A 14,350-nucleotide genomic window follows, 5' to 3' on the forward strand; every position below is an offset into this window, starting at 1 on the left:
AAGACACTTACTAGTTAGAATGTCAGAGGTCAAAGAGAAAGAGAGGATCTTGAAAGCAGGAAGAGAAAAACAATCCATCACATACAAGGGAAACCCAATAAGACTATGTGTAGATTTCTCAGCAGAAACCATGGAAGCTAGAAGACAGTGGGATGATATATTTAAATTACTAAAAGAGAAAAACTGCCAACCAAGACTTCTATATCCAGCAAAATTGTCCTTCAAAAATGAGGGAGAAATTAAAACATTCTCACACAGAAAGTCACTGAGAGAATCTGTGACCAAGAGACCAGCTCTACAAGAAATACTAAAGGGAGCACTAGAGTCAGATACAAAAAGACAGAAGAGAGAGGTATGGAGAAGAGTGTAGAAAGAAGGAAAATCAGATATGATATATATAATACAAAAGGCAAAATGGTAGAGGAAAATATTATCCAAACAGTAATAACACTAAATGTTAATGGACTGAATTCCCCAATCAAAAGACATAGACTGGCAGAATGGATTAAAAAACAGGATCCTTCTATATGCTGTCTACAGGAAACACATCTTAGACCCAAAGATAAACATAGGTTGAAAGTGAAAGGTTGGGAAAAGATATTTCATGCAAATAACAACCAGAAAAGAGCAGGAGTAGCTATACTAATATCCAACAAATTAGACTTCAAATGTAAAACAGTTAAAAGAGACAAAGAAGGACACTATCTACTAATAAAAGGAACAATTAAACAAGAAGACATAACAATCATAAATATTTATGCACCAAACCAGAATGCCCCAAAATACGTGAGAAATACACTGCAAACACAGAAAAGGGAAATAGACACATATACCATAATAGTTGGAGACTTCAATTCACCACTCTCATCAATGGATAGAACATCTAGACAGAGGATCAATAAAGAAATAGAGAATTTGAATATTACTATAAATGAGCTAGACTTAACAGACATTTATAGGACATTACATCCCACAACAACAGGATACACCTTTTTCTCAAGTGCTCATGGATCATTCTCAAAGATAGACCATATGCTGGGTCACAAAGCAAGTTTTAACAAATTTAAAAAGATTGAAATCATACACAACACTTTCTCGGATCATAAAGGAATGAAGTTGGAAATCAGGTGGAGTGCCAGAAAATTCACAAATACGTGGAGGCTCAACAACACACTCTTAAACAACAAGTGGGTCAAAGAAGAAATTGCAAGAGAAATTAGTAAATATCTCGAGGCGAATGAAAACGAAAACACAACATATCAAAACCTATGGGACGCAGCAAAGGCAGTGCTAAGAGGGAAATTTATTGCCCTAAATGCCTCTATCAAAAAAGAAGAAAGGGCAAAAACACAGGAATTAACTGTCCACTTGGAAGAACTGGAGAAAGAACAGCAAACTAACCCCAAAGCAAACAAAAGGAAAGAAATAACAAAGATTAGAGCAGAAATAAATGAAATTGAAAACATGAAAACAATAGAGAAAATCAATAAGACCAGAAGTTGGTTCTATGAGAAAATCAATAAGATTGATGGGCCCTTAGTAAGATTGACAAAAAGAAGAAGAGAGAGGATGCAAATAAATAAGATCAGAAATGGAAGAGGAGACATAACCACTGACCCCACAGAAATAAAGGAGGTAAGAACAGGATACTATGAACAACTTTACGCTAAAAAATACAACAATTTAGATGAAAAGGACGGGTTCCTGGAAAGACATGAACAACCAACTTTGACTCAAGAAGAAATAGATGACCTCAACAAACCAATCACAAGTAAAGAAATTGAATTAGTCATTCAAAAGCTTCCTAAAAAGAAAAGTCCAGGACCAGATGGCTTCACATGTGACTTTTACCAAACATTCCAGAAAGAATTAATACCAACTCTACTGAAACTCTTCAAAAAAATGGAAGTGGAGGGAAAACTACCTAATTCATTCTATAAAGCCAACATCACCCTCATACCAAAACCAGGCAAAGATATTACAAAAAAAGAAAACTACAGGCCAATCTCTCTAATGAATATAGATGCAAAAATCCTCAATAAAATTCTAGCAAATCGTATCCAACAACACATTAAAAGAATTATACATCATGACCAAGTAGGATTCATCCCAGGTATGCAAGGATGGTTCAACATAAGAAAATCAATTAATGTAATACACCATATCAACAAATCAAAGCAGAAAAATCACATGATCATCTCAACTGATGCAGAGAAGGCATTTGACAAGATTCAACATCCTTTCCTGTTGAAAACACTTCAAAAGATAGGAATACAAGGGAACTTCCTTAAAATGATAGAGGGAATATATGAAAAACCCACAGCTAATATCATCCTCAATGGGGAAAAATTAAAAACTTTCCCCCTAAGATCAGGAACAAGACAAGGATGTCCACTATCACCACTGTTATTCAAAATTGTGTTGGAAGTTCTAGCCAGAGCAATTAGACAAGAAAAAGAAATACAAGGCATCAAAATTGGAAAGGAAGAAGTCAAACTATCACTGTTTGCAGATGATATGATACTATATGTCGAAAACCCTGCAGAATCCACACCAAAACTACTAGAGCTAATAAACGAGTACAGCAAAGTGGCAGGTTACAAGATCAACGTTCAAAAATCTGTAGTGTTTCTGTACACTAGTAATGAACAATCTGAAGGGGAAATCAAGAAACGATTCCATTTACAATTGCAACTAAAAGAATAAAATACTTAGGAATAAATTTAACTAAAGAGACAAAAGACCTATACAAAGAAAACGACAAGACATTGTTAAAAGAAATCACAGAAGACCTAAATAGATGGAAGGGCATACCGTGTTCATGGATTGGAAGACTAAATATAGTTAAGATGTCAATCCTACCTAAATTGATTTACAGATTCAATGCAATACCAATCAAAATCCCAACAACTTATTTTTCAGAAATAGAAAAACCAATAAGCAAATTTATCTGGAAGGGCAGGGTGCCCTGAATTGCTAAAAACATCTTGAGGAAAAAAAATGAAACTGGAGGTCTCGCGCTGCCTGACTTTAAGGCATATTATGAAGCCACAGTGGTCAAAACAGCATGGTATTGGCATAAAGATAGATATATCGACCAATGGAATCGAATAGAGTGCTCAGATATAGACCCTCTCATCTATGGACATTTGATCTTTGATAAGGCAGTCAAGCCAACTCACCTGGGACAGAACAATCTCTTCAATAAATGGTGCCTAGAGAACTGGATATCCATATGCAAAAGAATGAAAGAAGACCCGTATCTCACACCCTATATAAAAGTTAACTCAAAATGGATCAAAGATCTAAACATTAGGTCTAAGACCATAAAACAGTTAGAGGAAAATGTAGGGAGATATCTTATGAAACTTACAATTGGAGGCGGTTTTATGGACCTTAAACATAAAGCAAGAGCACTGAAGAAAGAAAGAAATAAATGGGAGCTCCTCAAAATTAAACACTTTTGTGCATCAAAGAACTTCATCAAGAGAGTAAAAAGACAGCCTACACAATGGGAGACAATATTTGGAAACGACATATCAGATAAAGGTCTAGTATCCAGAATTTATAAAGAGATTGTCCAACTCAACAACAAAAAGACAGCCAACCCAATTACAAAATGGGAAAAAGACTTGAACAGACACTTCTCAGAAGAGGAAATACAAATGGCCAAAAGGCACATGAAGAGATGCTCAATGTCCCTGGCCATTAGAGAAATGCAAATCAAAACCACAATGAGATATCATCTCACACCCACCAGAATGGCCATTATCAACAAAACAAAAAATGACAAGTGCTGGAGAGGATGTGGAGAAAGAGGCACACTTATCCACTGTTGGTGGGAATGTCAAATGGTGCAACCACTGTGGAAGGCAGTTTGACGGTTCCTCAAAAAACTGAATATAGAATTGCCATATGACCTCGCAATACCATTGCTAGCTATCTACTCAAAGGACTTAAGGGCAAAGAAACAAACGGACATTTGCACACCAATGTTTATAGCAGCATTATTTACAATTGCAAAGAGATGGAAACAGCCAAAATGTCCATCAACAGATGAGTGGCTAAACAAACTGTGGTATATACATACGATGGAATATTATGCAGCTTTAAGACAGAATAAACTTATGAAGCATGTAATAACATGGATGGACCTAGAGAACATTATGCTGAGTGAGTCTAGCCAAAAACTAAAGGACAAATACTGTATGGTCCCACTGATGTGAACCAACACTCGAGAATAAACTTGGAATATGTCATTGGTAACAGAGACCAGCAGGAGTTAGAAACAGGGTAAGATAATGGGTAATTGGAGCTGAAGGGATACAGACTGTGCAACAGGACCAGATACAAAAACTCAAAAATGGACCGCACAATAATACTTAATTGTAATGTAATTATGTTAAAACACTGAATGAAGCTGCATCTGAGCTACAGTTTTTTTTTGTTTGTTTGTGTCTTTTTTAAATTATTTTTTTCTCTATATTAACATTCTATATCTTTTTCTGTTGTTTTGCTAGTTCTTTTCCTAAATCGATGCAAATGTACTAAGAAATGATGATCATGCATCTATGTGATGATGTTAAGAATTACTGATTGCATATGTAGAATGGAATGATTTATAAATGTTGTGTTAATTTCTTTTTTTTCTTTAATTAATAAAAAAATTAAAATTAAAAAAAAAAAGTGTTAGCAAAGTCCCCTTGGGAAATAGTGAGAAAGGGGGAAAATTCAACTCCCCCAAGTAGAGAATTCTTGATATTCTCATAAGCAGTGGGGACAACCAAAGCAACAGGGTGAGCCCCAATCTTAGGGTTTGTTCATATGAAACTCAACCCTGCAAAGGATAGGCTAAGCCTACTTATAATTGGGCCTAAGAGACACCCCCCAAGAGAATCTCTTTTGTTGCTCAGATGTGGTCTCTCTCTCAGCCAACATGACAAGCAAACTCACTGCCCTCTCTACATAGGACATGACTCCCAAGGGTGTGAACCTTCCTGGCAATGTGGGACAGAAATCCTAGAAAGAGCTGGGACTCAGCATCAAGGGACTGAGAAAACCTTCTTGACCAAAAGGAGGAAGAGTGAAATGAGACAAAATAAAATGTCAATGGCTGAGAGATTCCAAACAGAGTGGAGGGGTTATCCTGGAGGTTATTCTTACATAGGTATTACCTTGTTAGTCAAGATGTAATGGAGAGGCTGGAGGGAATTGCCTGAAAATGTAGAGCTGTGTTCCAGTAACCATGTTTCTTGAAGATGATTGTATAATGATATAGTTTTCGCAATGTGACTGTGTGACTGTGAAAATCTTGTGTCTGATACTTCTTGTCAACAGACGAGTAAAACATATGGATTAAAAATAAATAAATAATAGGGGGAAAATGTTAAACAGTAGATTGAAATGCTAGTGATAAATGAAAGGGAAGGGTAAGGGGTATGGTAGGTATGAAGTTTTTTCTGTTTTCTTTTTATTTCTTCTTCTGAATTGATGCAAATGTTCTAAGAAATGATCATGATAATGAATATACAATATGTGTTGATATTGTGAGTTATTGATTATATATTGTGCTGGCTTGAAAGGAAGTATGCCCCCTAAGAAAAGCCATGTTTTAATATAAATTCCATTTCTTAAAGGTAGAGAAATCTCTATTTGATACTATATGTTTGAAACTGGAATGAGATCATCTCCCTGGATGATGTCATTCAGTCAAGAATGGTTGTTAAACTGGATTAGGGGATGACATGTCTCCACCCATTTGAGTGGGTCTTGATTAGTTTCTGAAGTCCTATAAAAGAGGAAATATTTTGGAGAAAGGGATTCAGAGAGAGCAACACTACAAAGCAGAGTCCACCAGTCAGCGACCTTTGGAGATAAAGAAGGAAAACACCTCCCGGGGAGCTTCATGAAACCAGAAACCAGGAGAGGAAACTAGCAGATGATGACGCCATACTCGCCATGTGCCCTTCCAGCCAATAGAGAAGACCTGACTGTGTTCGCCATGTGCCTTCTCACAACTCTTCCAGATTCTTCCCTTTATCCATTTAAAAAGCTGTTCCAACATGTTAGGCATTTGCAAACCGCCACAGTAGCACCCCACTTCTGGTACCAAAATCTGTTCTAGTTTGCTAGCTGCTGGAATGCAATATACCAGAGACGGAAGGGCTTTTAAAAGGGGGAATTTAATGAGTTGCTAGTTTACATTCTAAGGCCGAGAAAATGTCCCAATTAAAACAAGTCTATAGAAATGTCCAATCAAAGGCATCCAGGGAAAGATACCTTGGTTCAAGAAGGTCGATGAAGTTCAGGGTTTCTCTCTCAAGTGAGAAGGCACATGGCGAACACAGTCAGGGCTTCTCTATTGGCTGGAAGGGCACATGGCGAGTATGGCGTTATCATCTGCTAGTTTCCTCTTCTGGTTTCTGGTTTCATGAAGCTCCCCGGGAGGCATTTTCCTTCTTCATCTCCAAATGTCGCTGGCTGGTGGACTCTCTGCTTTGTAGTGTTGCTCTCTCTGAATCCCTTTCTCCAAAATATTTCCTCTTTTATAGGACTTCAGAAACTAATAAGACCCACTCAAATGGGTGGAGACATGTCATCCCCTAATCCAGTTTAACAACGATTCTTGACTAAATGACATCATCCAGGGAGATGATCTCATTACAGTTTCAAACATACAGTATTGAATAGAGATTACTCTACCTTTAAGAAATGGGATTTATATTAAAACATGGCTTTTCTTAGGGAGCATACTTCCTTTCAAACCAGCACATCTATCAAGAATGGAATGATCATATATATGGTAAGAAGTGTGTGGGTATGTTTAATAAATAAATTAAATTAAATAAAGTAAAACACTTGGAAAAAAAGAACATGGGTACTGCAGTGAGATGGGCCTGAATTCAAAAACAGGTTCCAGGACACTGAGCACCTAGACGATGTGCTTTACTTCAGAGACAGTACCAGGTTAAGTGGAACAATAATGCCTCCCTTGGAAGAATTGCTGAAGACACTATGAGAAAACACCTAAAGTGCCTGGGCCAGAGCCTGTCACATAATAGACTCTTAACAAATACATGATAAAGGAATGAACCCCACCACCAGCACCAATTGAAAAAGAAAACTACTTAACTGAAAAAAAAAGAATCATATGCCATGATCAAGCAGGTCTCATTTCAGGTATGCAAGGGTGGTTCAACACAAGAAAATCTATTAATGTAATACACCACATTAACAAACCAAAGGGAGAAAACTGTATGATCCAGTCAATTGACACATAAAAAGCATTTGACAAAATCTGGTATCCTTTCCTGATAAAACACTTCAAAAAATCTAAATAGCAGGAAACTACCTCAAAATTATAAAGGGCATATATGAAAACCCCACAACTAACATTGACCTCTATGGTGAAAGACTTTCTCTCTAAGATAAGGAACAAGACAAGATGACCAATGTCACCACAGTTATTCAAAATTGTACTGGAAGTTCTAGTTAGAGCAAATAGACAAAAACAAATAAGAAAAGATGTCCAAATTTGAAAGGATGAAGTAAAACTTTTATTATCTGCAGATGACATGATCCTATATTTAGGAAATCCCCAGAAACTGACAACAAAACTAACAGAACAAATAAATGAATTCAGCAAAGTGGCAGGCTACAAGATCAATATGCAAAAATCAGTACTGTTTCTGTATACTAGTAATGAACAAACTGAGGAAGAAATCAAGGAAAAATTCATATTTACAACAGCAACTAAAAGAATCAAATAGCTAGGAATGAGTCTAACCAAGGATATAAAGGACCTACACACAGAAAACTACAAAACATTGCTAAAAGAAGTTTTAAAATATTTTTATTAAAAGACCTAAATAAATTGAAGGACATTCCATTTTCATGGATTTTATGACTAAACATAGTTAAGAAGTCAATTCTTTCCACACTGACATACAGATTCAATCCAATTCCAATCAAAAGTCCAATAGCTTACTTTGCTGAAATAGAAAAGCCAATAATCAAATTTACTTGGAAGGGTAAGGGACCCCAAATTGCCAAAAACATCTTGAAAATGAAGAACAAAATTGGAGGACTCACACTTCCTGACTTCAAAAAGTTATAGTGGTCTAAACTGCAAGGTACTAGCACAAGGACAGATATATCAACCAGTGGAACAGAACTGAGAGTTCAAAAATAGACTCTCACATCTATGGCCAAATGATTTTTAATAAGGCAGCCAAGTCCATCAACTGGGAAGAATAGTCTCTTCCTCACCTCAAATGGTGCTGGGAGAACTAGATATTCATATCCAAAAGAATGAAAGAGGACCATTATCTCACACCATACACAAAAATCAAATGGATAAAAGACCTAAATATAAGAACCAGTACCATAAAACTCTTAGAAGAAAATGTAGGGAAATATCGCCAAGATCCAATGATAGATGGTAGTTTCTTAGACATTACACCCAAAGCACAAGCAATGAAAGAAAAAATGGATAGGGCGGGCCGCGGTGGCTCAGCGGGCAAGAGTGCTTGCCTGCCGTGCCGGAGGACCCCGGTTCGATTCCCGGCCCCAGCCCATGTAACAAACAAACAAACAAACAAAATATAATAAAAACAAGAAAATGTTTAAAAATGTTTCCCTTTCTTCCTTCCTTCCTTCCTTCTCTGTCTTTCCTTCCTTTAAAAAAAAAAAAAAAAAATGGATAAATGGAAACTCCTCAAAATCTTATATACTTCAGTGCTTCAAAGGATTCTGTCAAAAAGGTGAAAAGGCAACTGACTCAATAGGAGAAAATATTTGGAAACCATATACCTGATAAGGGTTTGATATCTAGAATACATACATAGATCCTATAACTCAACAATAATGGGCAAAAGATACAAATAGATATTTTTCCAAAGAGGAAATACATATAGCTAAAAAGCACATGAAAAGATGCTCAGTTTCACTAGCTATTAGGGAAATGCAAATCAATACCACAATGAGATATCTTCTCACACCTCTCAGAATGGCTACTAAACAGGAAACTAAAATGTTGGATGGGCTGTGGAGAAATAGGTACACTCTTTCATTGCTGGTGGGAATGTAAAATGATACAGCTGCTGTGGAGGATGGATTGGAGGTTCCTCAGGAAGTTAAGTATAAAGTTGCCTTACAATCTGGCAATCCTGCTACTTGGGATATACCCAGAAGATCTGAAAGCAGGGATGCAAACAGACATCTGCACACCAGTGTTCAGAGAGGTATTAATTACGATTGCCAGAAGATGGAAACAACTCAAGTGCCTATCAAAAGATGAATGGATAAACAAAATGTAGTATATACATATGCTGGAATATTATTCAGCAGTAAGAAAGAATGAAGTTCTGAAGCATGCTACAACATGGATGAACCTTGAGGACACAAAGTTAAGTGAAACAAGTCAAACACAAAAGGACAAATATTTTATGATCTCACTGATATGAACTAGTTAATATATGTAAACTCAGAGACATAAAATAAAGATTACCAGGGTACAGAACGAAGCTAAAGAACAAGGAGCAGTTGCTTAATATGTACAGAATAGTTAACTAGGTTGGCTTAATTGTTTGGAAATGGACAGAGGTGGCAGTAGCATGAAACAGTACTGAATGGTGTGTAAATATGGCAGATTGATATATGTGGTGGAAAGGGGAAATTTAGAGTCATGTATGTCGCCAGAAGGAAAGTTGGAGTTTAAAACATGAGAACATATAACAGTGAATCTTGTGGTGAACAATGTCTGTGATTAACTGTACAAATATTAAAAAGTTCTTTCATGAACTAGAACAAACGTATGACACTATTATAAGGATTTAACAATAGAGGGGTATATGGGGAAAATGTACCTACTGCAAACAATGGACTATAGTTTACAGTAATATTTTAACACTCTTTCATCAACAGTAACAAATGTACCACACCAATATCATGGGTCAATACTAGGGAAGGATAAGAGGTATGCAACGCTTTGGGTTTTCTTTTTTATTTCCATTTCTTTTCTGGAGTAATGAAAATGTTCTAAATGATCATGGGGATGTATGCACAACTATATGATGATAATGGGATTGTACACTTTGGATAATTTGTGTGGTATGTGACTTTATCTCAGTAAAATTACATCTAAAAATGGTTTTTTAAATGGCAAATTGTAAGCTTTATATAAATACAAAAAAACACAACAAACTTTTACATAAAAATAAATTTCTATATACTAACGTCAAGCAATTGGAAATTGAAAATAAATTTAAGTACCAATTATAATAGCATCAAAAAACATGAAATAGGGCGGGCAATGGTAGCACAGTGGCAGAGTTCTTGCCTGTCATGCCAGAGACCCAGGTTCAATTCCTGGTGCCTGCCCATGCCCAAAAAAAAGCATGAAATACCTACGGATAAATCTAACAAAAAAAATTTAAGATTTATATGTTGGAAACTACAAAGCAATAACAAGGACAGGGAAAAAAAGATACTCCCTCAAAATGTAGAGATATACTGAAGCAATTGATTATATAACACTATATTGTTAAATAGCAATTCTATGAAAATTCATATGTAGGGTCAATAAAATCCAAATTCCAGTAAGCTTTTATATAGAAATCAACAAGCTGATTCTAAAATGTATATGGAAAAGCAAAAGATCTGGAATGACCACAGCAATTAAGAAAAAAAAGGAGAAAGCAGCAGGACTCACAGAATTTGATTTCAATACTGCCCCAAAAGTTAACATAATCAGGGTACACGGGGAGTTTAGTGGTTAGAATGCCCACCTCTCATGCGGGAGACCCAGGTTCGATTCCCAGACCATAAACCCCCCTCCCAAAAAAAAGTTAACATAATCAAGACCACGTGGTACTGGCAAAAGGCTAGACAATGGAACAGAATAGAGCAGTCAAGAAATAAATCCACACATATCAGCCAACTGAGTTTTGACGTTGTCAAGGTAATTCAATGAAGAAAGAATCACCGCGTCAACAAATGGTGCTAGAACAACTGGACATCCATATGCAAAACAGTAAATCTCAACCTATACCCTGCTTCATATAAAAAACTTAACTCCAACAATGAGATATCACCTCACACCTAAGGGCTGCTATTAAACAGACAACTACAAATGTTGGAGAGGATGTATAGAAACTGGAACACTTATTCACTGTTGATGGGAATGTATAATGGTGCAATATGCTGTACAAGTCACTTTGGCGATTCCCCAGAAAACTAAATTTGAGTTGCCCTATGATCTGGCAATACCAATACTCAGTATATATCCAGAAGAGCTGAGGACAGTGACAAAAACAGAAATTTGCATGCCAGTGTTCAGAGCAGCACTATTCACAAACACCAAAAGATGAAAACAATCCAAGCGCCCACTTGGATCAAAATAAATTTATGATTATGAATCAACAGATGAGTGCATAAACAAAAATGTGGTGTATACATACAATGGAATATTATGCAGCAGTAAAACAAAATGATGTCCCAAAACATATGACAACATGGATGAACCCTGAGGACATATTGCTGAGTGAGATACGTCAGATACAAAAGGGCAGATACTGTATGATTTTGCTATTATGACTCTGAGTAAAGGTACTCTCAGAGGTTACACTGCAGAATACAGCAGACCTAGAGGTACACAAACGCTAGATATGGAGGAAAGGCTACCCAAAGAGGTCGAATCTAAATGAAAGGGAACAGATAGAAGTGATGGTAACTAAGTGGGTTTATAAGTAACATCACCATATTTAAGGAGAATATGATTGAAAGGGAATATATAGTGCCATGTATCCCATGAATAAATTTATGATTATGAAAAAGTTCATGCATGAACTCTTTCAATAGTTCGATTATGCGCAGAGTCAATAGCAGAGGGATACAGGGATGTGCTGGTTTGAAACTGTTGTATATCTCAGAAAAGTGATGTTCTTTAACCCTGATTCAGTATTGCTAGGTGGCATCTTTAGATTAAATCATTTCCATGGAGATGTGACCCACCCAGTTGTCGGTAGGACCTTTTGATTAGGTGGTATCCATGGAGATATATCTCCACCCATTCAAGGTGAGGTTGCTTACTGGAGTCCTTTAAGAAAGAATCACGGGCAGGCCACGGTGGCTCAGTGGCAGGGTTCTTGCCTGCCATGCCGGAGACCTGGGTTCACTTTCTGGTGTCTGCTCATTTAAAAAAATAAAAAGAAGGAATCATTTTGGAAAAAGCTTTAGAGCCCATACAGCCAGAGACCTTTGGAGATGAAGAAAGAAAATGCCCCCGGAGAAGCCTCATGAAACAAGAAGCTGAGAGAGAAAGCAAGCAGATGTCCCCATGTGGCTTCCCAGCTGATGAGGTGTCCTGAAACCACAGACCCCAGGAGACGCCAGCCACATGACTTCCCATCTGACAGAGTTGTTCTGGACAGCATCATCCTTTCTTGAGTGAAGGTAACCTTTTGTTAGTGCCTTAATTTGGACATTTTCACAGACTTAGAACTGTAAACCTGCAACGTAATAAATTCTCTTTTTTTAAAAAATATATTTTTATTGAGAAACATCCACACATGTACAGTCCAACCATATTATACAATCAAAGGCTCATGGTATCATCACACAGTTCTGTATTCTTCACTATGATCATTTTTAGAGCATTTGCATCACTTCAAAAAGAGAAATAAAAAGAACTCATACATCCCATACCCATTGGCCCTCCCTCTCACTGACCCACAGTATTTCATTCTATCCAATTTTTACCCATTATCTCCCCCTATTATTTTTTATCCTTTTTCTTTTTTTACTCATCTGTCCATATCCTGGATAAAAGAAGCATGAGACACGAGGTTTTCACAATCACACAGTCACACTATAAAAGCTATATAGTTATACAGTCTTCTTCAAGAATCAAGGCTACTGGCACACAGTTCAACAGTTTCAGGTACTTCCCTCTAACCACTCCAACACACCATAAACTAAAATGGGATTATCTATATAATGCATAAGAATAACCTCCAGGATAACCTCCCAACTCTGTCTGAAATCTCTCAGCCACTGAGACTTTATTTTGTCTCATTTCTCTCTTACCCATTTTGGTCAAGAAGGCTTTCTCTTTTCCATGATACCCAGTCCTGGTTCATCCCTGGGAGCCAGCTTCCACATTGTCAAGGAGATTTATACCCCTAAGTCATATCCCACGTAGGGGGAGAGGGCAGTGAATTCACCTGCCAAGATGGCTTAGATAGAGAGAGTTCACATTTGAACAACAAAAGAGGCTCTCTGGGGGTGACTCTTAGGCATAATTATCAGTAGGTTTAGCCTCTCCTTTGCAGGAATAAGCTTCATAGGGGCAAGTTCCAAGATTAAGGGCTCAGCCAATTGAACTGGTTGGCCCCACTGCTTGCGAGAATATCAGGAATTTCCCACATGGAGAAGTTTGATATTTCCTCCTTTTTCCCCACTCCCTCAAGGGAACTCTGCAAATACTTTTTTATTCTCTGCCCAAATTACTCCGGGATATATCAGGGCATCATACTAACCTGTACAAACCAAAAGATCTTGCCCTATTCTAACTCCCATGTAATTATGGTGTTCAAGTAAACTGACTGTACAAGTTAAATTAGATAATATGCTACCCAAAATATAAACTTTGTACCAAGCAAACATCTCTTCCTTTGATCTCGCACAGAGGCTGAAGTTTGAAAATATGGACCATATTATCCTTTACTCAGTATTCTGATTCACTTTAGTCCTATGCAGATCAGCTTTATTCATATCTCTAGATGAAGTCTGATCACTTTTCCAGCTTTTAAAACAGCTGCCAAATGGAGTAATGCTGATTTTCATAGCCTCAGTGCTCTAACTCTGAGTCTCAGGTGACACATAAAATACTCGAAGTTTCAGGGAATGACATATAAAATAGCTGAAGTTTCAGGTTATATACAAATAGCTCAGCATCTCAGAATAAATTCCTTTTTTTTTTTTTTTTTTTTTTTTTAGCTTTCAGGTTCTTTATTTGGCACTTGTGGTGTTAGTGCAATCATACATTTCCTTTTTAAAAGCCATTTCATTTCTGGTATATTGCATTCTGGCAGCTTTAGCAAACCAAAACAAAGGAGAAAACTAAAAATGTATGCTATGGCCAATAGTTAACAGGAAGGCATCAACAGTACCACAGCACTACCAGGGGTAACTAACTGGGGGAGGGGTCAGACACAAGTGATAAGGGGTAGTTTTGATTTGATAGTTGGTGACATTGTGTTCACTGGTTCTTTGCCATCATGGACCAGTGAAAATTGTCTAAAATTAACAGTGCTGCTGATTGACAACCAAACAAAGATACTGTAAGACA

General features: G+C 37.0%; 1 protein-coding gene across 2 annotated transcripts in view; it reads right to left on the reverse strand.

Moving 5' to 3' along the window:
* The window catches only part of PFDN1 (prefoldin subunit 1), a 109,662-nt gene that overhangs the window by 77,630 nt on the left and 17,682 nt on the right, over positions 1-14,350 (reverse strand). The gene's annotated exons all lie outside the window — the stretch shown is intronic.

Source organism: Tamandua tetradactyla, chromosome 20 (assembly GCF_023851605.1).
Source record: "Tamandua tetradactyla isolate mTamTet1 chromosome 20, mTamTet1.pri, whole genome shotgun sequence".
NCBI lineage: Eukaryota > Metazoa > Chordata > Mammalia > Pilosa > Myrmecophagidae > Tamandua > Tamandua tetradactyla.